We start from the raw sequence: 22379 nt of genomic DNA, 5'->3' as shown, positions 1-22379 counted from the left end.
AGGCTGCGTGTTGATATTACATCAGGGTCGAGAAGCTCTTTCATCTTTTCATAACTTCATCGATGCTTGTGTTAAGATTGAAAACGGAAACTGAGTAATTCCACTGACAATAGAAAAATTCAACTTTGTTGCCACCTGTAGGCAAAGTGTTTAAAAATGTGTTTTATTTAAGTTATGTAGATTAACATCTTATCAACAATACTGTGATGAAAAATATCATTTGGGAATTGAGTTCAAAACATAAAAAAAATAATCCTTGCCGGGAACAGCTAACACTTTGTTCATGCCTTTGTCATCTTTGAATTTGTAAGAAAAGAGAGTTTATTATTAGATTTTAAATTTTAAACTGGAAATCCCTGAATCAGAATGTCATGATCTTAATTCATCCTTGTTTATATCTTTTCCAAAATGGGAGTAAAAGTTGCAAGTTTCCTGATGGCTTCCAGATATTATATCGTGCACTTTTCATGAGAAGTATTGGGCGTACATGCTTTTCAACTGACCTCGTGGCGCAACGGTAGCGCGTCTGACTCCAGATCAGAAAGTTGCGTGGTCAAATAACTCTATCATCTTTTCATAACTTAATCGATGCTTGGGTAAAGATTGAAACGGAAACTGCGTAATCCTACTGACAATAGAATAGCTCAACGTTGTTGTCATGTGTCAGCGCAGTGTTTGAAAAGTGTTTTATTTAAATGATATAGATTAATATCTTATCAACAATACTTTGATGAGAAATATCATTTGGGAATTGAGTTCAAAACATTAAAAAATCCATGCCGGGAACAGCCAATACTTTGTTCATGCCATTGTCTTCTTTGAATTTCTTAGAGAAGAGGGCTTATTACTAGATATTTAATTTTAAACTGGAAATCAAGGAATCCGAATGTGATGATTTTAATTCAGCCCTGTTTATGTCTTTTCTAAACTGTGATTAAAAGTAGCAAATTTCCAGATGGGGTCCATATATTATCTCATGCACTTTTCATGTGAAGTATTGGAGCAAACATGCTTTTCAACTGACCTTGTGCACAATGGTAGCGCTTCTGACTCCATTAAAGAAGGCTGCGTGTTGATATCACATCAGGGTCGAGAAGCTCTTTCATCTTTTCATAACTTCATCGATGCTTGTGTTAAGATTGAAAACGGAAACTGAGTAATTCCACTGACAATAGAAAAATTCGACTTTGTTGCCACCTTTATGCAAAGTGTTTAAAAATGTGTTTTATTTAAGTTATGTAGATTAACATCTTATCAACAATACTGTAATGAAAAATATAATTTGGGAATTGAGTTCAAAACATAAAAAAAATAATCCTTGCCGGGAACAGCTAACACTTTGTTCATGCCATTGTCATCTTTGAATTTGTAAGAAAAGAGAGTTTATTATTAGATTTTAAATTTTAAACTGGAAATCCCTGAATCAGAATGTCATGATCTTAATTCATCCTTGTTTATATCTTTTCCAAAATGGGAGTAAAAGTTGCATGTTTCCTGATGGCTTCCAGATATTATCTTGTGCACTTTTCATGAGAAGTATTGGGAGTACATGCTTTTCAACTGACCTCGTTGCGCAACGGTAGCGCATCTGACTCCAGATCAGAAGGTTGCGTGTTCAAATCACGTCGGGGTCAAGTAACTCTATCATCTTTTCATAACTTAATCGATGCTTGGGTAAAGATTGAAACGGAAACTGCGGAATCCTACTGACAATAGAATAGCTCAACGTTGTTGTCAAGCGTCAGCGCAGTGTTTGAAAAGTGTTTTATTTAAATGATATAGATTAATATCTTATCAACAATACTTTGATGAGAAACATCATTTGGGAATTGAGTTCAAAACATAAAAAAATCCATGCCGGGAACAGCCAATACTTTGTTCATGCCATTGTCTTCTTTGAATTTCTTAGAGAAGAGGGCTTCTTACTAGATATTTAATTTTAAACTGGAAATCAATGAATCCGAATGTGATGATTTTAATTCAGCCCTGTTTATGTTTTTTCTAAACTGTGATTAAAAGTAGCAAATTTCCAGATGGGGTCCATATATTATCTCATGCACTTTTCATGTGAAGTATTGGAGCAAACATGCTTTTCAACTGACCTTGTGCACAATGGTAGCGCTTCTGACTCCATTAAAGAAGGCTGCGTGTTGATATTACATCAGGGTCGAGAAGCTCTTTCATCTTTTCATAACTTCATCGATGCTTGTGTTAAGATTGAAAACGGAAACTGAGTAATTCCACTGACAATAGAAAAATTCGACTTTGTTGCCACCTTTAGGCAAAGTGTTTAAAAATGTGTTTTATTTAAGTTATGTAGATTAACATCTTATCAACAATACTGTGATGAAAAATATCATTTGGGAATTGAGTTCAAAACATAAAAAAAATAATCCTTGCCAGGAACAGCTAACACTTTGTTCATGCCATTGTCATCTTTGAATTTGTAAGAAAAGAGAGTTTATTATTAGATTGTAAATTTTAAACTGGAAATCACTGAATCAGAATGTCATGATCTTAATTCATCCTTGTTTATATCTTTTCCAAAATGGGAGTAAAAGTTGCAAGTTTCCTGATGGCTTCCAGATATTATCTTGTGCACTTTTCATGAGAAGTATTGGGAGTACATGCTTTTCAACTGACCTCGTTGCGCAACGGTAGCGCATCTGACTCCAGATCAGAAGGTTGCGTGTTCAAATCACATCGAGGTCAAGTAACTCTATCATCTTTTCATAACTTAATCGATGCTTGGGTAAAGATTGAAACGGAAACTGCGGAATCCTACTGACAATAGAATAGCTCAACGTTGTTGTCAAGCGTCAGCGCAGTGTTTGAAAAGTGTTTTATTTAAATGATATAGATTAATATCTTATCAACAATACTTTGATGAGAAACATCATTTGGGAATTGAGTTCAAAACATAAAAAAATCCATGCCGGGAACAGCCAATACTTTGTTCATGCCATTGTCTTCTTTGAATTTCTTAGAGAAGAGGGCTTCTTACTAGATATTTAATTTTAAACTGGAAATCAATGAATCCGAATGTGATGATTTTAATTCAGCCCTGTTTATGTTTTTTCTAAACTGTGATTAAAAGTAGCAAATTTCCAGATGGGGTCCATATATTATCTCATGCACTTTTCATGTGAAGTATTGGAGCAAACATGCTTTTCAACTGACCTTGTGCACAATGGTAGCGCTTCTGACTCCATTAAAGAAGGCTGCATGTTGATATTACATCAGGGTCGAGAAGCTCTTTCATCTTTTCATAACTTCATCGATGCTTGTGTTAAGATTGAAAACGGAAACTGAGTAATTCCACTGACAATAGAAAAATTCAACTTTGTTGCCACCTGTAGGCAAAGTGTTTAAAAATGTATTTTATTTAAGTTATGTAGATTAACATCTTATCAACAATACTGTGATGAAAAATATCATTTGGGAATTGAGTTCAAAACATAAAAAAAATAATCCTTGCCGGGAACAGCTAACACTTTGTTCATGCCTTTGTCATCTTTGAATTTGTAAGAAAAGAGAGTTTATTATTAGATTTTAAATTTTAAACTGGAAATCCCTGAATCAGAATGTCATGATCTTAATTCATCCTTGTTTATATCTTTTCCAAAATGGGAGTAAAAGTTGCAAGTTTCCTGATGGCTTCCAGATATTATCTCGTGCACTTTTCATGAGAAGTATTGGGCATACATGCTTTTCAACTGACCTCGTGGCACATTGGTAGCGCATCTGACTCCACATCAGAAGGTTGCGTGTTCAAATCACGTCGGTCTCAAGTAACTCTATCATCTTTTCATAACCTAATCGATGCTTGGGTAAAGATTGAAACGGAAACTGCGTAATCCTACTGACAATAGAATAGCTCAACGTTGTTGTCATATGTGAGCGCAGTGTTTGAAAAGTGTTTTATTTAAATGATATAGATTAATATCTTATCAACAATACTTTGATGAGAAATATCATTTGGGAATTGAGTTCAAAACATAAAAAAATCCATGCCGGGAACAGCCAATACTTTGTTCATACCATTGTCTTCTTTGAATTTCTTAGAGAAGAGGGCTTATTACTAGATATTTAATTTTAAACTGGAAATCAATGAATCCGAATGTGATGATTTTAATTCAGCCCTGTTTATGTCTTTTCTAAACTGTGATTAAAAGAAACAAATTTCCAGATGGGGTCCATATATTATCTCATGCACTTTTCATGTGAAGTATTGAAGCAAACATGCTTTTCAACTGACCTTGTGCACAATGGTAGCGCTTCTGACTCCATTAAAGAAGGCTGCGTGTTAATATCACATCAGGGTCGAGAAGCTCTTTCATCTTTTCATAACTTCATCGATGCTTGTGTTAAGATTGAAAACGGAAACTGAGTAATTCCACTGACAATAGAAAAATTCGACTTTGTTGCCACCTGTAGGCAAAGTGTTTAAAAATGTGTTTTATTTAAGTTATGTAGATTAACATCTTATCAACAATACTGTGATGAAAAATATCATTTGGGAATTGAGTTCAAAACATAAAAAAATAATCCTTGCCGGGAACAGCTAACACTTTGTTCATGCCATTGTCATCTTTGAATTTGTAAGAAAAGAGAGTTTATTATTAGATTTTAAATTTTAAACTGGAAATCCCTGAATCAGAATGTCATGATCTTAATTCATCCTTGTTTATATCTTTTCCAAAATGGGAGTAAAAGTTGCAAGTTTCCTGATGGCTTCCAGATATTATCTCGTGCACTTTTCATGAGAAGTATTGGGCGTACATGCTTTTCAACTGACCTCGAGGCGCAACGGTAGTGCGTCTGAATCCAGATTAGAAGGTTGCGTGTTCAAATCACGTTGGGGTCAAGTAACTCTATCATCTTTTCATAACTTAATCGATGCTTGGGTAAAGATTGAAACGGAAACTGCGTAATCCTACTGACAATAGAATAGCTCAAGGATGTTGTCATGTGTCAGCGCAGTGTTTGAAAAGTGTTTTATTTAAATGATATAGATTAATATCTTATCAACAATACTTTGATGAGAAATATCATTTGGGAATTGAGTTCAAAACATAAAAAAATCCATGCCGGGAACAGCCAATACTTTGTTCATGCCATTGTCTTCTTTGAATTTCTTAGAGAAGAGGGCTTATTACTAGATATTTAATTTTAAACTGGAAATCAATGAATCCGAATGTGATGATTTTAATTCAGCCCTGTTTATGCCTTTTCTAAACTGTGATTAAAAGTAGCAAATTTCCAGATGGGGTCCATATATTATCTCATGCACTTTTCATGTGAAGTATTGGACCAAACATGCTTTTCAACTGACCTTGTGCACAATGGTAGCGCTTCTGACTCCATTAAAGAAGGCTGCGTGTTGATATCACATCAGGGTCGAGAAGCTCTTTCATCTTTTCATAACTTCATCGATGCTTGTGTTAAGATTGAAAACGGAAACTGAGTAATTCCACTGACAATAGAAAAATTCGACTTTGTTGCCACCTTTAGGCAAAGTGTTTAAAAATGTGTTTTATTTAAGTAATGTAGATTAACATCTTATCAACAATACTGTGATGAAAAATATAATTTGGGAATTGAGTTCAAAACATAAAAAAAATAATCCTTGCCGGGAACAGCTAACACTTTGTTCATGTCATTGTCATCTTTGAATTTGTAAGAAAAGAGAGTTTATTATTAGATTTTAAATTTTAAACTGGAAATCCCTGAATCAGAAGGTCATGATCTTAATTCATCTTTGTTTATATCTTTTCCAAAATGGGAGTAAAAGTTGCAAGTTTCCTGATGGCTTCCAGATATTATCTCGTGCACTTTTCATGAGAAGTATTGGGCGTACATGCTTTTCAACTGACCTCGTGGCGCAACGGTAGCGCGTCTGACTCCAGATCAGAAGGTTGCGTGTTCAAATCACGTCGGGGTCAAGTAACTCTATCATCTTTTCATAACTTAATCGATGCTTGGGTAAAGATTGAAACGGAAACTGCGTAATCCTACTGACAATAGAATAGCTCAACGTTGTTGTCATGTGTCAGCGCAGTGTTTGAAAAGTGTTTTATTTAAATTATATAGATTAATATCTTATCAACAATACTTTGATGAGAAATATCATTTGAGAATTGAGTTCAAAACATAAAAAAATCCATGCCGGGAACAGCCAATACTTTGTTCATGCCATTGTCTTCTTTGAATTTCTTAGAGAAGAGGGCTTATTACTAGATATTTAATTTTAAACTGGAAATCAATGAATCTGAATGTGATGATTTTAATTCAGCCCTGTTTATGTCTTTTCTAAACTGTGATTAAAAGTAGCAAATTTCCAGATGAGGTCCATCTATTATCTCATGCACTTTTCATGTGAAGTATTGGAGCAAACATGCTTTTCAACTGACCTTGTGCACAATGGTAGCGCTTCTGACTCCATTAAAGAAGGCTGCGTGTTGATATCACATCAGGGTCGAGAAGCTCTTTCATCTTTTCATAACTTCATCGATGCTTGTGTTAAAATTGAAAACGGAAACTCAGTAATTCCACTGACAATAGAAAAATTCGACTTTGTTGCCACCTGTAGGCAAAGTGTTTAAAAATGTGTTTTATTTAAGTTATGTAGATTAACATCTTATCAACAATACTGTGATGAAAAATATCATTTGGGAATTGAGTTCAAAACATAAAAAAAATAATCCTTGCCGGGAACAGCTAACACTTTGTTCATGCCATTGTCATCTTTGAATTTGTAAGAAAAGAGAGTTTATTATTAGATTTTAAATTTTAAACTGGAAATCCCTGAATCAGAATGTCATGATCTTAATTCATCCTTGTTTATATCTTTTCCAAAATGGGAGTAAAAGTTACAAGTTTCCTGATGGCTTCCAGATATTATCTCGTGCACTTTTCATGAGAAGTATTGGGTGTACATGCTTTTCAACTGACCTCGTGGCGCAACGGTAGCGCGTCTGACTCCATATCAGAAGGTTGCGTGTTCAAATCACGTCGGGGTCAAGTAACTCTATCATCTTTTCATAACTTAATCGATGCTTGGGTAAAGATTGAAACGGAAACTGCGTAATCCTACTGACAATAGAATAGCTCAACGTTGTTGTCATGTGTCAGCGCAGTGTTTGAAAAGTGTTTTATTTAAATGATATAGATTAATATCTTATCAACAATACTTTGATGAGAAATATCATTTGGGAATTGCGTTCAAAACATAAAAAAATCCATGCCGGGAACAGCCAATACTTTGTTCATTCCATTGTCTTCTTTGAATTTCTAAGAGAAGAGAGCTTATTACTAGATGTGACGGGGTGAACGGCAGATCAAGAAGGGACAACAGGCTGAGGGATGATTCCACAGATTTATTATCAAGAACGCTGGAACAACACATGCAGGTAGATCTACAGAGTCCACAATTAGTCCAACGTAACAGGTTCGGGGGCACCTCCCGATAATCCTTGTGCCAGGTAACAAAGCAATAGTCCACACGAGTCCAAGGGATCCCAAAACAATCCCACGAACGACGAGATATGTCCTCAGCTCAAGCCTCGCCCCGTTCACTTCCGCAGTCCCAGATGGACATGGGGTCTTGCCTCAGCTAAGAATCCCCACTCCTTCTCCTTCAAGGATCAACTCACATCTGATCTCAAAATAAGAATGGATTGTCTGAGCTCCAGGGATCCGCCCATGAAGGTGGGTACGGGTCCCACCTTCTATTCAATGGTTGGGTCCACCAGAAGATTCTAGACTGGTGGGCTCCAAGTAGTCTATGTAGTATGTACATTTGACTAGCCACCTGCTGTGAGGAAGAATGGCTATTCCTCCACTAGTGATGTTGACAAAGCTTAATTACATTATAGCTTAGGGCTGCAAGTATTGGGGGAAGGAGACATATTGTTACAGGTTAACTCCCAGCACAAGAAAATACATAAATTACAGCTAATAGAAACCAGAGAACAGTTACATACATCAAATGGCATATTATTCAAATACAGGACAGGGCAAAAGTGCATATCATGACAATCCCTTCCCCTCCCAATTTGTGTACTTACCAGGGACCTCTACAGGTCGCTGGTTAAGTACACACAGGCAGAGCGTAACTTACATGTGGCTTCATGCAGCCACGAATTGGCATCGTAGCTCCCCCACATCATTGCCCAGGAGAACATCTGCAGGCAGACCACCCATCACCCCAACCACACATCGCCTGACCCCAAAATCAAAGTTCAGATCCACAGTTGCTGTGGGAATAGTCCTCCATTGTCCACCAGCCAGTTCAATGACAATCCCAGGTCCTCGATGGATTGCCTCAGGCCGAACCACTCAGGAATCAGCCAGTGTGAGGAAAGCCCCTGAGTCACAAAATCCAATAAGTCTCTGTCCATCCAGCACGACCTCCTGCAAGTGCTTACCTCGATGAGCAGAAGTCGTCATAGCTGCAGGTCGCACACCATAAACTCCTAGTGGTGCAACATGGGTGGGTGAGGCACAAGGCCAGTCCTCACGTAGTGGTGACATGTTGTCCTCCATGGCACTTGGCTGTACATAATTAATAATACGACTGGGTACAGGATCAATCCTCATTTGAACAGCTTGGCAGGAGGCTTGCAGATGCCCCGGCTGTCCACATCGATAGCATCTGTGCTGGGTCTCACTCCATCCAAGGCGTCCTCTAGGGCGAGGGGTAAGGGAACCTGGAGGCCGGCCCCCACCTGAAAGTGCTGTAGGGTTTTGAGGACGACTCCTCCATGGGCTGGCTGGGCATGAGGCCTGCAGATGCCCCGGATGCCCACAACCATAACACCTGCGCTCTGCTACTTCCTCTCCTCGTAGTATTCCAGAAAGCGCAATAGAAGCAACTGGAGGCACATTTACACGGGTATCAGCATGAGGTGGTGGCTTAGAGGAACGGGGAACAATGGGGACAGAAGAAAAGGGGGCCACCGGTGTTGTGGAGCTGGTAGGCCTCTCTCCATCCTCCAACAGAATCCTTCACTGAGGCTTGATGGTGAGAGCCTCATCAGCTAGAGCTGCAGCTTCCTCCACAGTGGCTGGTCTCCTTTCACGCACCCATTCCCGGATCTCAGCAGGGCACTTGAAGTAAAACTGCTCTTGTAGGATAACCTGGAGGAAGGTCTCCCAGGTTAAGGCCCCCTCTGCCTCCAGCCAGCGATGACATATCTGTTTGAGTCTGTGGTCATACATCTTGAAAGACACTTCCTCATCACAGGCTAAAGTACGGAACTGAGTCCTGTGTCTGGGGTAACAGCATAATGTTCTAGAATAGTCCGTTTAATCTCCACATACTCACAGTTCCCCTGAGGGTCCATAGCTCTATAGGCTGCGGCAGCTCCACCCTCTAAGAGCCCCACCAGATGTCGGACTCGGTCCCTTTCCGGGACTTCCATTAATCGACACTGATGCTCAAAGTCCTGGAAGAAGCCCTCAATGTCACCTGCAGCCTCATTAAAGGGCTGGAAGTCTTTGCGGGACACTCTGGGGAGTTCCCTCATGGTGGGTGCTGGGGTTAGAGTCTGTCTGGAGCTTCTAGCTGCTTCCAAAGCGATCTGCCTCTCCCGCAATGCCATCTCCTGAGCTCTGTCCTCGGCTCTGTGAATGGCCTCCCTTCCCTCTCCTCGGCTCTGTGAATGGCCTCCCTCTCCCTCTCCTGAGCTCTGTGAATGGCCTCCCTCTTATAGTCTATGGTGGCCTCTTCTCCCAGCAATGCCAACTCCTCCTCGTACCACACAACCCACTGACTTTTTTGGGTATTTACCTCCGGCTGCCTTCTTTCCTCCATTTGCTGTGAGGATCCTTCCTCAGCGTCATCTTGCAGGCGAACTCCTTCCAAAGCCTCAATTAGCTGCTCCTTGGAGAGTCCTTTAAAACGGACTCCTACTTCACGGGCCTTTGATTGTAGGCTCCCTGTTGTGAATTCCTGTTATGATTAGGTAATTCAGAACCACAATGGACCTTGAAGTTCAGAGCACACAAAGTGACCTGACAATAACCAAAAGACATAGGACGAGCTCTGAGACGTGGGAACTCTGCTGACCGCGATCCCTAATCCTATCCAACCACACTAGAGGCAGCCGTGGATTGCGCCTAACGCTCCCTATGCAACTCGGCACAGCCTGAGAAACTAGCTAGGCCTAAGATAGAAAAATTAGCCTACCTTGCCTCAGAGAAATACCCCAAAGGAAAAGGCAGCCCCCCACATATAATGACTGTGAGTAGAGATGAAAATACAAACGCAGAGATGAAATAGATTTAGCAAAGTGAGGCCCAACTTACTGAACAGACCGAAGATAGGAAAGATAACTTTGCGGTCAACATAAAACCCTACAAACAACCACGCAGAGGGGGCAAAAAGACCCTCCGCACCGACTAACGGTACGGAGGTGCTCCCTCTGCGTCCCAGAGCTTCCAGCAAGCCAAAAAAACCAATTAAGCAAGCTGGACAGAAAAAATAGCAAACAAAAATAACACAAGCAAAACTTAGCTTATGCAGAGCAGACAGGCCACAGGAACGATCCAGGAGGAAGCAAGACCAATACTAGATCATTGACTGGAGGCCAGGAGCAAAGCACTAGGTGGAGTTAAATAGAGCAGCACCTAACGACTTCACCACATCACCTGAGGAAGGAAACTCAGAAGCCGCAGTACCACTCACCTCCACCAACGGAAGCTCATAGACAGAATCAGCCGAAGTACCACTCGTGACCACAGGAGGGAGCTCTGCCACAGAACTCACAACAAATTCCGTTCTGGAGCTCCCTCCTGTGGTTGCTAATTGTATTTTTTTGAGTTCTGCCCTTGGGCTCCCTCTGGTGGTTTCGAGTGGAACTGCTGATCCTTTAGGTAGCTGTAGCAGCTGCCTTCACTAATCGCCTTGCCTGGGTTTGTTATTTAAACCCGCTCTGGGCTTTAGTCCATGCCTGCTGTCAATGTTCTTGGTTGGATTTGGTTCTCTCCTTGGAATTCTCATATGGCCAGTCCTTGTCTGCAAAAGATAAGTTTTTGCTAGTTTTTGTTTGTCCATTTGTTTGGACTCTATTGCTTTGCAAATATGTCTCTTTTTATCCAGCTTGTCACTATGTCTTATTCAGGCTAGCTGGAAGCTCTGGGAAAGCAGATTTGCCCCTCCACACCGTGAGTCGGTGTGGAGTTCATTTTTGTAAACTCTGTGTGGATTTTGTAGTTTTTATACTGACCGCACAGTATCCTTTTCTCTCTGTCTATCTAGTTTAGTATTGGCCTCTTTTGCTGAATTCTGATTTCATTTCTGTGTACGTCATTTTCCTCTCCATTCACAGTCAATATTTGTGGGGGGCTATCTTTCTTTTTGGGGGTTTTCTCTGAGGCAAGATAGCTTTCTATTTCCTTCTTTAGGGGTAGTTATTTCTTAGGCTGTGAAGAGGTGTCTAGGGAGAGTCAGGAACATCCCACGGCTATTTCTAGTGTTGTTGTTAGGATTAGGGACTGCGGTCAGTAGAGATACCACCTTCTCAGAGCTCGCTCCATGTTGCGTTTTAGCCACCAGGTCATATCAGTGTGGCCTCTTAACCACAAGGTCATAACAGTACAGCAGTCCAGAAATGAATTAAATGCATCTCAAAAGAAGGAAAAGAAATTTCTGAACCATTTTTTTTTCTGTGCTCTGTTCTGTCTTTTTTTTCCTCTTGATATCTGGGTGGTGCTGGATATATGCTCTGGTATGGAGGTTCAGAGTTTGTTTTCTCGTGTAGATCAACTTACTGCAAGAGTCCAGAGAATCCAAGATTATATTGTCCAGACTCCGGCTCTAGAGCCTAGAATTCCTACTCCAGATTTGTTTTTTGGGGACAGATCCAAGTTTTTGAACTTTAAAAATAGCTGCAAATTGTTTTTTGCTTTGAAACCCCGTTCTTCTGGTAATCCCATTCAGCAAGTAAAAATCATCATATCCTTACTGCGTGGTGATCCTCAAGACTGGGCTTTTGCTTTTGAAATAGAGGATCTGGCATTGTTGAGTGTGGATGCATTTTTTCAAGCGCTCGGATTGTTGTATGACGAACCTAACTCAGTAGAGCATGCTGAGAAAACACTGTTGGCCCTGTGTCAGGGTCAAGAAGCAGGCAGAGTTATACTGCCAGAAATTTAGAAAATGGTCTGCGCTCACTAAGTGGAATGAAGAGGCTCTGGCTGCTATTTTCAGAAAAGGTCTTTCTGAAACCCTTAAAGATGTTATGGTGGGCTTTCCTACGCCTACCGGTTTGAGCAAATCTATGTCTCTAGCCATTCAGATTGATCGGCGCTTGCGTGAGCGCAAGGTGGTGCACCATATGGCAGTGTCCTCTGAGCAAAGTCCTGACTCTATGCAATGTGATAGTATTTTGACTAGAGCAGAAAGACAGAAATTCAGACGTCAGAATGGCCTGTGTTTTTACTGTGGTGATTCTGCTCATGCTATTTCTGATTGCCCTAAGCGTACTAGGAGGGTTCCTGGGTCTGTTACCATTAGTACTGTACAGCCTAAATTTCTCTTGTCTGTTACCCTGATTTGCTCATTGTCGTCCTTCTCTATTATGGCATTTGTGGATTCTGGCGCTGCCCTGGACTTAATGGACTTAGAATTTGCCAAGCGCTGTGGTTTTTCCTTGGAGCCTTTGCAGAGTCCTATTCCCTTAAGGGGGATTGATGCTACGCCATTGGCCAAGAATAAACCTCAGTATTGGACTCAGTTAACCATGTACATGGCTACAGCACATCAGGAAAATATTTGCTTTTTGGTGTTGCATAATTTGCATGATGTTGTTGTGCTGGGTTTTCCATGGTTACAGGTACATAACCCAGTGCTGGATTGGAGATTTATGTCTGTAACTGGTTGGGGTTGTCAGGGGATACATAGTGATATTCCTTTGATGTCCATTTCCTCGTCCCCTTCTTCTGAAGTTCCTGAGTTTTTGTCAGATTTCCAGGATGTATTTGATGAGCCCAAGTCCAGTTCCCTGCCTCCTCATAGGGACTGCGATTGTGCCATTAATTTGATTCCTGGCTGTAAGTTCCCTAAGGGCCGACTTTTCAATCTGTCTGTGCCAGAGCATGCCGCTATGCGGAGTTATGTAAAGGAGTCCTTGGAGAAGGGGCATATTCGCCCGTCTTCGTCACCATTGGGAGCGGGATTTTTTTTTGTTGCCAAGAAGGATGGCTCCTTGAGACCCTGTATAGATTATCGCCTTCTCAATAAGATCACTGTCAAATTCCAGTACCCTTTACCTTTACTTTCTGATTTGTTTGCTCGGATTAAGGGTGCCAGTTGGTTTACTAAAATCGACCTTCGAGGGGCGTATAATCTCGTGCGTATTAAACAAGGTGGTGAATGGAAAACAGCATTTAATACACACGAAGGCCATTTTGAATATCTTGTGATGCCATTCGGGCTCTCTAATGCTCCATCGGTATTTCAGTCCTTTATGCATGATATCTTCCGGAATTATCTGGATAAATTCATGATTGTGTATTTGGATGATATTTTGGTTTTCTCCGATGATTGGGAGTCTCATGTAAAGCAGGTTAGGATGGTATTTCAGGTCCTTCGTGCTAATGCATTGTTTGTGAAGAGGTCTAAGTGCCTCTTTGGAGTTCAGAAGGTTTGTTTTTTGAGTTTCATTTTTTCCCCCTCGGCTATTGAAATGGACCGTATTAAAGTCCAGGCCATTCATGATTGGACTCAACCTACATCTGTAAAGAGCCTTCAGAAATTGTTGGGCTTTGCCAATTTTTATCGTCGCTTTATTGCTAATTTTTCCAGTGTGGTGAAGCCTCTGACCGATTTGACGAGGAAGGGCGCTGATGTGGTGAATTGGTCCTCTGCGGCTGTTGAGGCCTTTCAGGAGCTTAAACGTCATTCTACTTCTGCCCCTGTGTTGCGTCAGCCAGATTTTTCTCTCCCTTTTCAGGATGAGGTTGATGCTTCTGAGATTGGGGCAGGGGCTGTTTTGTCTCAGAGAAATTCTGATGGCTCTTTGATGAAACCGTGTGCTTTCTTCTCCAGAAAGTTTTCGCCTGCTGAGCGTAATTATGATGTCGGCAATCGGGAGTTGTTGGCTATGAAGTGGGCAATTGAGGAGTGGCGACATTGGCTTGAGGGAGCCAAGCATCGCGTGGTGGTCTTGACTGATCACAAGAATCTGATTTACCTCGAGTCTGCTAAGCGGTTGAATCCTAGACAGGCTCGGTGGTCTCTGTTTTTCTCACGTTTTGATTTTGTGGTCTCGTATATTCCGGGTTCTAAGAATGTGAAGGCTGATGCCCTTTCTAGGAGTTTTTTTGCCTGATTCTCCGGGAGTTCTTGAGCCGCCTGGGATCCTCAAGGAGGGGGTGATTCTTTCTGCCATCACCCCTGATTTGCGGCGGGTACTTCAGGAGTTTCAGGCTGATAAACCTGACTGCTGTCCTGTGGAGAAATTGTTTGTTCCTGATAGATAAACTAGTAGGGTAATTTCTGAGGTTCATTGTTCGGTGTTGGCTGGTCACCCTGGGATTTTCGGTACCAGAGATTTGGTGGCTAGGTCCTTTTGGTGGCCTTCCTTGTCGCGGGATGTGCGTTCGTTTGTGCAGTCCTGTGGGACCTGTGCTCGGTCTAAGCCTTGCTGTTCCCGTGCCAGCGGGTTGCTTTTGCCTTTGCCTATTCCTGAGAGGCCCTGGACGCATATTTCCATGGATTTTATTTCTGATCTTCCTGTCTCTCAGAAGATGTCTGTCATCTGGGTGGTTTGTGACCGGTTTTCTAAGATGGTCCATTTGGTGCCGTTGCCTAAGTTGCCTTCCTCCTCTGATTTGGTTCCATTATTTTTTCAGCATGTGGTTCGTTTGCATGGTATTCCGGAGAATATTGTGTCTGACAGAGGTTCCCAGTTCGTTTATAGGTTTTGGCGGTCCTTTTGTGCTAGAATGGGCATTGATTTGTCTTTTTCTTCAGCATTCCATCCTCAGACAAATGGCCAAACGGAGCGAACCAATCAGACCTTGGAAACCGATTTGAGATGCTTCGTGTCTGCTGATCAGGATGATTGGGTGACCTTTTTGCAGTTGGCCGAGTTTGCCCTTAATAATCGGGCTAGTTCTGCTACCTTGGTTTTGCCTTTCTTTTGTAACTTTGGTTTTCATCCTCGTTTTTCTTCAGGGCAGCTTGAGCCTTCTGACTGTCCTGGTGTGGAATCCGTGGTGGACAGGTTGCAGCAAATTTGGACTCATGTGGTGGACAATTTGACGTTGTCTCAGGAAAAGGCTCAACGTTTTGCTAACCGTCATCGGTGTGTTGGTCCCCGGCTTCGTGTTGGTGATTTGGTCTGGTTGTCTTCTCATCATGTTCCTATGAAGGTTTCTTCCCCTAAGTTCAAGCCTCGCTTTATTGGGCCTTATAAGATTTCTGAAATTATCAATCCAGTGTCTTTTCGTTTGGCCCTTCCAGCTTCCTTTTCCATTCATAATGTGTTCCATAGATCCTTGTTGCGGAGATATGTGGTACCTATGGTTCCCTCCGTTGATCCTCCTGCTCCGGTGTTGGTTGAGGGGGAATTGAAATATGTGGTGGAGAAGATTTTGGATTCTCGTTTTTCGAGGCGGAAGCTTCAGTATCTGGTCAAGTGGAAGGGTTATGGCCAGGAGGATAATTCTTGGGTTGTTGCCTCCGATGTTCATGCTGCCGATTTGGTTCGTGCTTTCCATTTGGCTCGTCCTGATCGGCCTGGGAGCTCTGATGAGGGTTCGGTGACCCCTCCTCAAGGGGGGGGTACTGTTGTGAATTCCATTCTGGAGCTCCCTCCTGTGGTTGCTAATGGTATTTTTGTGAGTTCTGCCCTTGGGTTCCCTCTGGTGGTTTCGTGTGGAACTGCTGCTCCTTTAGGTAGCTGTAGCAGCTGCCTTCACTAATCGCCTTGCCTGGGTTTGTTATTTAAACCTGCTCTGAGCTTTAGTCCATGCCTGCTGTCAATGTTCTTGATTGGATTTGGTTCTCTCCTTGGAATTCTCATATGGCCAGTCCTTGTCTGCAAAAGATAAGTTTTTGCTAGTTTTTGTTTGTCCATTTGTTTGGACTCTATTGCTTTGCAAATATGTCTCTTTTTATCCAGCTTGTCACTATGTCTTATTCAGGCTAGCTGGAAGCTGTGGGAAAGCAGATTTGCCCCTCCACACCGTGAGTCGGTGTGGAGTTCATTTTTGTAAACTCTGCGTGGATTTTGTAGTTTTTATACTGACCGCACAGTATCCTTTTCTCTCTGTCTATCTAGTTTAGTATTGGCCTCCTTTGCTGAATTCTGATTTCATTTCAGAGCAAGAAGGGACAACAGGCCGAGGGATGATTCCACAGATTTATGATCAAGAACGCTGGAACAACACATGCAGGTAGATCTACAGAGTCCACAATTAGTCCAACGTAACAGGTTCGGGGGCACCTCCCGATAATCCTTGTGCCAGGTAACAAAGCAATAGTCCACACGAGTCCAAGGGATCCCAAAACAATCCCACGAACGACGAGATATGTCCTCAGCTCAAGTCTCGCCCCGTTCGCTTCCTCAGTCCCAGATGGACATGGGGTCTTGCCTCAGCTAAGAATCCCCACTCCTTCTCCTTCAAGGATCAACTCACATCTGATCTCAAAATAAGAATGGATTGTCTGAGCTCCTGGGATCCGCCCATGAAGGAGGGTAGGGGTCACACCTTCTATTCAATGGTTGGGTCCACCAGAAGATTCTAGACTGGTGGGCTCCAAGTAGTCTATGTAGTATGTACATTTGACTACCCACCTGCTGTGAGGAAGAATTGCTAATCCTCCACTAGTGATGTTGACAAAGCTTAACTACATTATAGCTTAGGGCTGCAAGTATTGGGGGAAGGAGACATATTGTTACAGGTGAACTCCCAGCACAAGAAAATACATAAATTACAGCTAATAGAAACCAGAAAACAGTTACATACATCAAATGGCATATTATGCAAATACAGGACAGGGCAAAAGTACATATCATGACACTAGATATTAAATTTTAAACTGGAAATCAATGAATCCGAATGTAATGATTTTAATTCAGCCCTGTTTATGTCTTTTCTAAACTGTGATTAAAAGTATCAAATTTCCAGATGGGGTCCATATATTATCTCATGCACTTTTCATGTGAAGTATTGGAGCAAACATGCTTTTCAACTGACCTTGTGCACAATGGTAGCGCTTCTGACTCCATTAAAGAAGGCTGCGTGTTGATATCACATCAGGGTCGAGAAGCTCTTTCATCTTTTCATAACTTCATCGATGCTTGTGTTAAGATTGAAAACGGAAACTGAGTAATTCCACTGACAATAGAAAAATTCGACTTTGTTGCCACCTGTAGGCAAAGTGTTTAAAAATGTGTTTTATTTAAGTTATGTAGATCAACATCTTATCAACAATACTGTGAGGAAAAATATCATTTGGGAATTGAGTTCAAAACATAAAAAAAATAATCCTTGCCAGGAACAACTAACACTTTGTTCATGCCATTGTCATCTTTCAATTTGTAAGAAAAGAGAGTTTATTATTAGATTTTAAATTTTAAACTGGAAATCCCTGAATGAGAACGTCATGATCCTAATTCATCCTTGTTTATATCTTTTCCAAAATGGGATTAAAAGTTGCAAATTTCCTGATGGCTTCCAGATATTATCTCGTGCACTTTTCAGGAGAAGAACATGCCTTTCAACTGACCTCGTGGCGCAACGGTAGCGTGTCTGACTCCAGATCAGAAGGTTGCGTGTTCAAATCATGTCGTGGTCAAGTAACTATTTCATCTTTTCATAACTTAATGGATGCTTGTGTTAAGATTGAAAACGGAAACTGCGTAATTCTCCTGACAATAGAAAAATTCGACTTTGTTGCCACCTCTAGGCAAAGTGTTTAACCCCTTCAAGACCCAGCCTATTTTGACCTTAAAGACCTTGCCGTTTTTTGCAATTCTGACCAGTGTCCCTTTATGAGGTAATAACTCAGGAACGCTTCAACGGATCCTAGCGGTTCTGAGATTGTTTTTTCGTGACATATTGGGCTTCATGTTAGTGGTAAATTTAGGTCAATAAATTCTGCATTTATTTGTGATAAACACGGAAATTTGGCGAAAATTTTGAAAATTTCGCAATTTTCACATTTTGAATTTTTATTCTGTTAAACCAGAGAGATATGTGACACAAAATAGTTAATAAATAACATTTCCCACATGTTTACTTTACATCAGCACAATTTTGGAAACAAAATTTTTTTTTGTTAGGAAGTTATAAGGGTTAAAATTCGACCAGCGATTTGTCATTTTTACAACGAAATTTACAAAACCATTTTTTTTAGGGACCACCTCACATTTGAAGTCAGTTTGAGGGGTCTATATGGCTGAAAATACCCAAAAGTGACACCATTCTAAAAACTGCACCCCTCAAGGTACTCAAAACCACATTCAAGAAGTTTATTAACCCTTCAGGTGCTTCACAGCAGCAGAAGCAACATGGAAGGAAAAAATGAACATTTAACTTTTTAGTCACAAAAATTATCTTTTAGCAACAATTTTTTTATTTTCCCAATGGTAAAAGGAGAAACTGAACCACGAACGTTGTTGTCCAATTTGTCCTGAGTACGCTGATACCTCATATGTGGGGGTAAACCACTGTTTGGGCGCACGGCAGGGCTTGGAAGGGAAGGAGCGCCATTTGACTTTTTGAATCAAAAATTGGCTCCACTCTTTAGCGGACACCATGTCACGTTTGGAGAGCCCCCGTGTGCCTAAAAATTGGAGCTCCCCCACAAGTGACCCCATTTTGGAAACTAGACGCCCCAAGGAACTTATCTAGATGCATAGTGAGCACTTTGAACCCCCAGGTGCTTCACAAATTGATCCGTAAAAATGAAAAAGTACTTTTTTTTCACAAAAAAATTCTTTTAGCCTCAATTTTTTCATTTTCACATGGGCAACAGGATAAAATGGATCCTAAAATGTGTTGGGCAATTTCTCCTGAGTACACCAATACCTCACATGTGGAGGTAAACCACTGTTTGGGCACATGGTAAGGCTCGGAAGGGAAGGAGCGCCATTTGACTTTTTGAATGAAAAATTATTTCCATCGTTAGCGGACACCATGTCGCGTTTGGATAGCTCCTGTGTGCCTAAACATTGGCGCTCCCCCACAAGTGACCCCATTTTGGAAACTAGACCCCCCAAGGAACTAATTTAGATGCCTAGTGAGCACTTTAAACCCTCAGGTGCTTCACAAATTGATCTGTAAAAATGAAAAAGTAATTTTTTTTCACAAAAAAATTCTTTTCGCCTCAATTTTCTCATTTTCACATGGGCAGTAGGATAAAATGGATCATAAAATTTGTTGGGCAATTTCTCCCGAGTACGCCGATACCTCATATGTGGGGGTAAACCACTGTTTGGGCACTCGGCAGGGCTCGGAAGAGAAGGCGTGCCATTTGACTTTTTGAATGGAAAATTAGCTCCAATTGTTAGCGGACACCATGTCGCGTTTGGAGAGCCCCTGTGTGCCTAAACATTGGAGCTCCCCCACAAGTGACCCCATTTTGGAAACTAGACCCCTCAAGGAACTTATCTAGATGCATATTGAGCACTTTAAACCCCCAGGTGCTTCACAGAAGTTTATAACGCAGAGCCATGAAAATAAAAAATAATTTTTCTTTCCTCAAAAATGATTTTTTAGCCTGGAATTTCCTATTTTGCCAAGGATAATAGGAGAAATTGGACCCCAAATATTGTTGTCCAGTTTGTCCTGAGTACGCTGATACCCCATATGTGGGGGTAAACCACTGTTTGGGCGCACGGCAGGGCTCGGAAGGGATGGCACGCCATTTGGCTTTTTAAATGGAAAATTAGCTCCAATCATTAGCGGACACCATGTCACGTTTGGAGAGCCCCTGTGTGCCTAAACATTGGAGATCCCCCAGAAATGACACCATTTTAGAAACTAGACCCCCAAAGGAACTAATCTAGATGTGTGGTGAGGACTTTGAACCCCCAAGTGCTTCACAGAAGTTTATAACGCAGAGCCATGAAAATAAAAAAAAAAATTATTTTCTCAAAAATGATCTTTTAGCCTGCAATTTTTTATTTTCCCAAGGGTAACAGGAGAAATTTGACCCCAAAAGTTGTTGTCCAGTTTCTCCTGAGTACGCTGATACCCCATATGTGGGGGTAAACCACTGTTTGGGCACATGCCGGGGCTCGGAAGTGAAGTAGTGACGTTTTGAAATGCAGACTTTGATGGAATGCTCTGTGGGCGTCACGTTGCGTTTGCAGAGCCCCTGATGTGGCTTAACAGTAGAAACCCCCCACAAGTGACCCCATTTTGGAAACTAGACCCCCAAAGGAACTTATCTAGATGTGTGGTGAGCACTTTGAACCCCCAAGTGCTTCATAGAAGTTTATAATGCAGAGCCGTGAAAATAATAAATACGTTTTCTTTCCTCAAAAATAATTATTTAGCCCAGAATTTTTTAATTTTCCCAAGGGTAACAGGAGAAATTTGACCCCAATATTTGTTGTCCAGTTTCTCCTGAGTACGGTGATACCCCATATGTGGGGGTAAACTACTGTTTGGGCACATGCCGGGGCTTGGAATTGAAGTAGTGACGTTTTGAAATGCAGACTTTGATGGAATGCTCTGCGGGCGTCACGTTGCGTTTGCAGAGCCCCTGATGTGCCTAAACAGTAGAAACCCCCCACAAGTGACCCCATTTTGGAAACTAGACCCTGAAAGGAACTTATCTAGATGTGTGGTGAGCACTTTGAACCCCCAAGTGCTTCATAGAAGTTTATAATGCAGAGCCGTGAAAATAATAAATACGTTTTCTTTCCTCAAAAATAATTATTTAGCCCAGAATTTTTTATTTTCCCAAGGGTTACAGGAGAAATTGGACCCCAAAAGTTGTTGTCCAGTTTCTCCTGAGTACGCTGATACCCCATATGTGGAGGTAAACCACTGTTTGGGCACACGTCGGGGCTCAGAAGGGAAGTAGTGACTTTTGAAATGCAGACTTTGATGGAATGGTCTGCGGGTGTCACGTTGCGTTTGCAGAGCCCCTGGTGTGCCTAAACAGTAGAAACCCCCCACAAGTGACCCCATTTTAGAAACTAGACCCCCCAAGGAACTTATCTAGATATGTGGTGAGCACTTTGAACCCCCAAGTGCTTCACAGACGTTTACAACGCAGAGCCGTGAAAATAAAAAATCATTTTTCTTTCCTCAAAAATTATGTTTTAGCAAGCATTTTTTTAGATTCACAAGGGTAACAGGAGAAATTGGACCCCAGTAATTGTTGCCCAGTTTGTCCTGAGTATGCTGGTACCCCATATGTGGGGGTAAACCACTGTTTGGGCACACGTCAGGGCTCGGAAGTGAGGGAGCACCATTTGACTTTTTGAATACGAGATTGGCTGGAATCAATGGTGGCGCCATGTTGCGTTTGGAGACCCCTGATGTGCCTAAACAGTGGTAACCCCTCAATTCTACCTCCAACACTAACCCCAACACACCCCTAACCCTAATCCCAACTGTAGCCATAACCCTAATCACAGCCCTAACCGCAACACACCCCTAACCACAACCCTAACCCCAACACACCCCTAACCATAACCACAACCCTAATCACAACCCTAACCCTAAGGCCATGTGCCCACGTTGCGGATTCGTGTGAGATATTTCTGCACCATTTTTGAAAAATCTGCAGGTAAAAGGCACTGTGTTTTACCTGCGGATTTTCCGCGGATTTCCAGTGTTTTTTGTGCGGATTTCACCTGCGGATTCCTATTGAGGAACAGGTGTAAAACGCTGCGGAATCCGCACAAAGAATTGACATGCTGCGGAAAATACAACGCAGCGTTCCCGCGCGGTATTTTCCGCACCATGGGCACAGCGGATTTGGTTTTTCATATGTTTACATGGTACTGTAAACCTGATGGAAAACTGCTGCGAATCCGCAGCGGCCAATCCGCACCGTGTGCACATAGCCTAATTCTAAAGGTATGTGCACACGCTGCGGAAAACGCTGCAGATCCGCAGCAGTTTCCCATGAGTTTACAGTTCAATGCAAACCTATGGGAAACAAAAATCGCTGTACACATGCTGCGGAAAAACTGCACGGAAACGCAGCGGTTTACATTCCGCAGCATGTCACTTCTTTGTGCGGATTCCGCAGCGGTTTTACAACTGCTCCAATAGAAAATCGCAATTGTAAAACCGCAGTGAAATGCGCAGAAAAAAACGTGGTAAATCCGCCATAAATCCGCAGCGGTTTAGCACTGCGGATTTATCAAATCCGCAGCGGAAAAATCCGCAGAGGACCA

At 41.7% G+C, this 22379-nt stretch overlaps 5 non-coding genes across 5 annotated transcripts; all 5 read left to right on the top strand.

Annotated features, from left to right (window-relative positions):
• Positions 1–1562: 1562 nt before the first annotated feature.
• TRNAW-CCA (transfer RNA tryptophan (anticodon CCA)) lies at positions 1563–1634 on the top strand. Its single transcript has one exon. It is a non-coding gene; the product is annotated as a tRNA-Trp (tRNA).
• Positions 1635–2640: 1006 nt separating this feature from the next.
• TRNAW-CCA (transfer RNA tryptophan (anticodon CCA)) lies at positions 2641–2712 on the top strand. Its single transcript has one exon. It is a non-coding gene; the product is annotated as a tRNA-Trp (tRNA).
• Positions 2713–5873: 3161 nt separating this feature from the next.
• TRNAW-CCA (transfer RNA tryptophan (anticodon CCA)) lies at positions 5874–5945 on the top strand. The gene has a single exon. It is a non-coding gene; the product is annotated as a tRNA-Trp (tRNA).
• A 1006-nt stretch (positions 5946–6951) lies between these two features.
• Positions 6952–7023, top strand: TRNAW-CCA (transfer RNA tryptophan (anticodon CCA)). The gene has a single exon. It is a non-coding gene; the product is annotated as a tRNA-Trp (tRNA).
• A 10717-nt stretch (positions 7024–17740) lies between these two features.
• Positions 17741–17812, top strand: TRNAW-CCA (transfer RNA tryptophan (anticodon CCA)). Its single transcript has one exon. It is a non-coding gene; the product is annotated as a tRNA-Trp (tRNA).
• The last annotated feature ends 4567 nt before the right edge of the window (positions 17813–22379 follow it).

The sequence above is a fragment of the Ranitomeya imitator genome, chromosome 4, assembly GCF_032444005.1.
Source record: "Ranitomeya imitator isolate aRanImi1 chromosome 4, aRanImi1.pri, whole genome shotgun sequence".
NCBI classification, from domain to species: domain Eukaryota; kingdom Metazoa; phylum Chordata; class Amphibia; order Anura; family Dendrobatidae; genus Ranitomeya; species Ranitomeya imitator.
The sequence above is the reverse complement of the archived record's forward strand: the minus strand, read 5'-3'. Positions and strand labels throughout refer to the sequence as shown.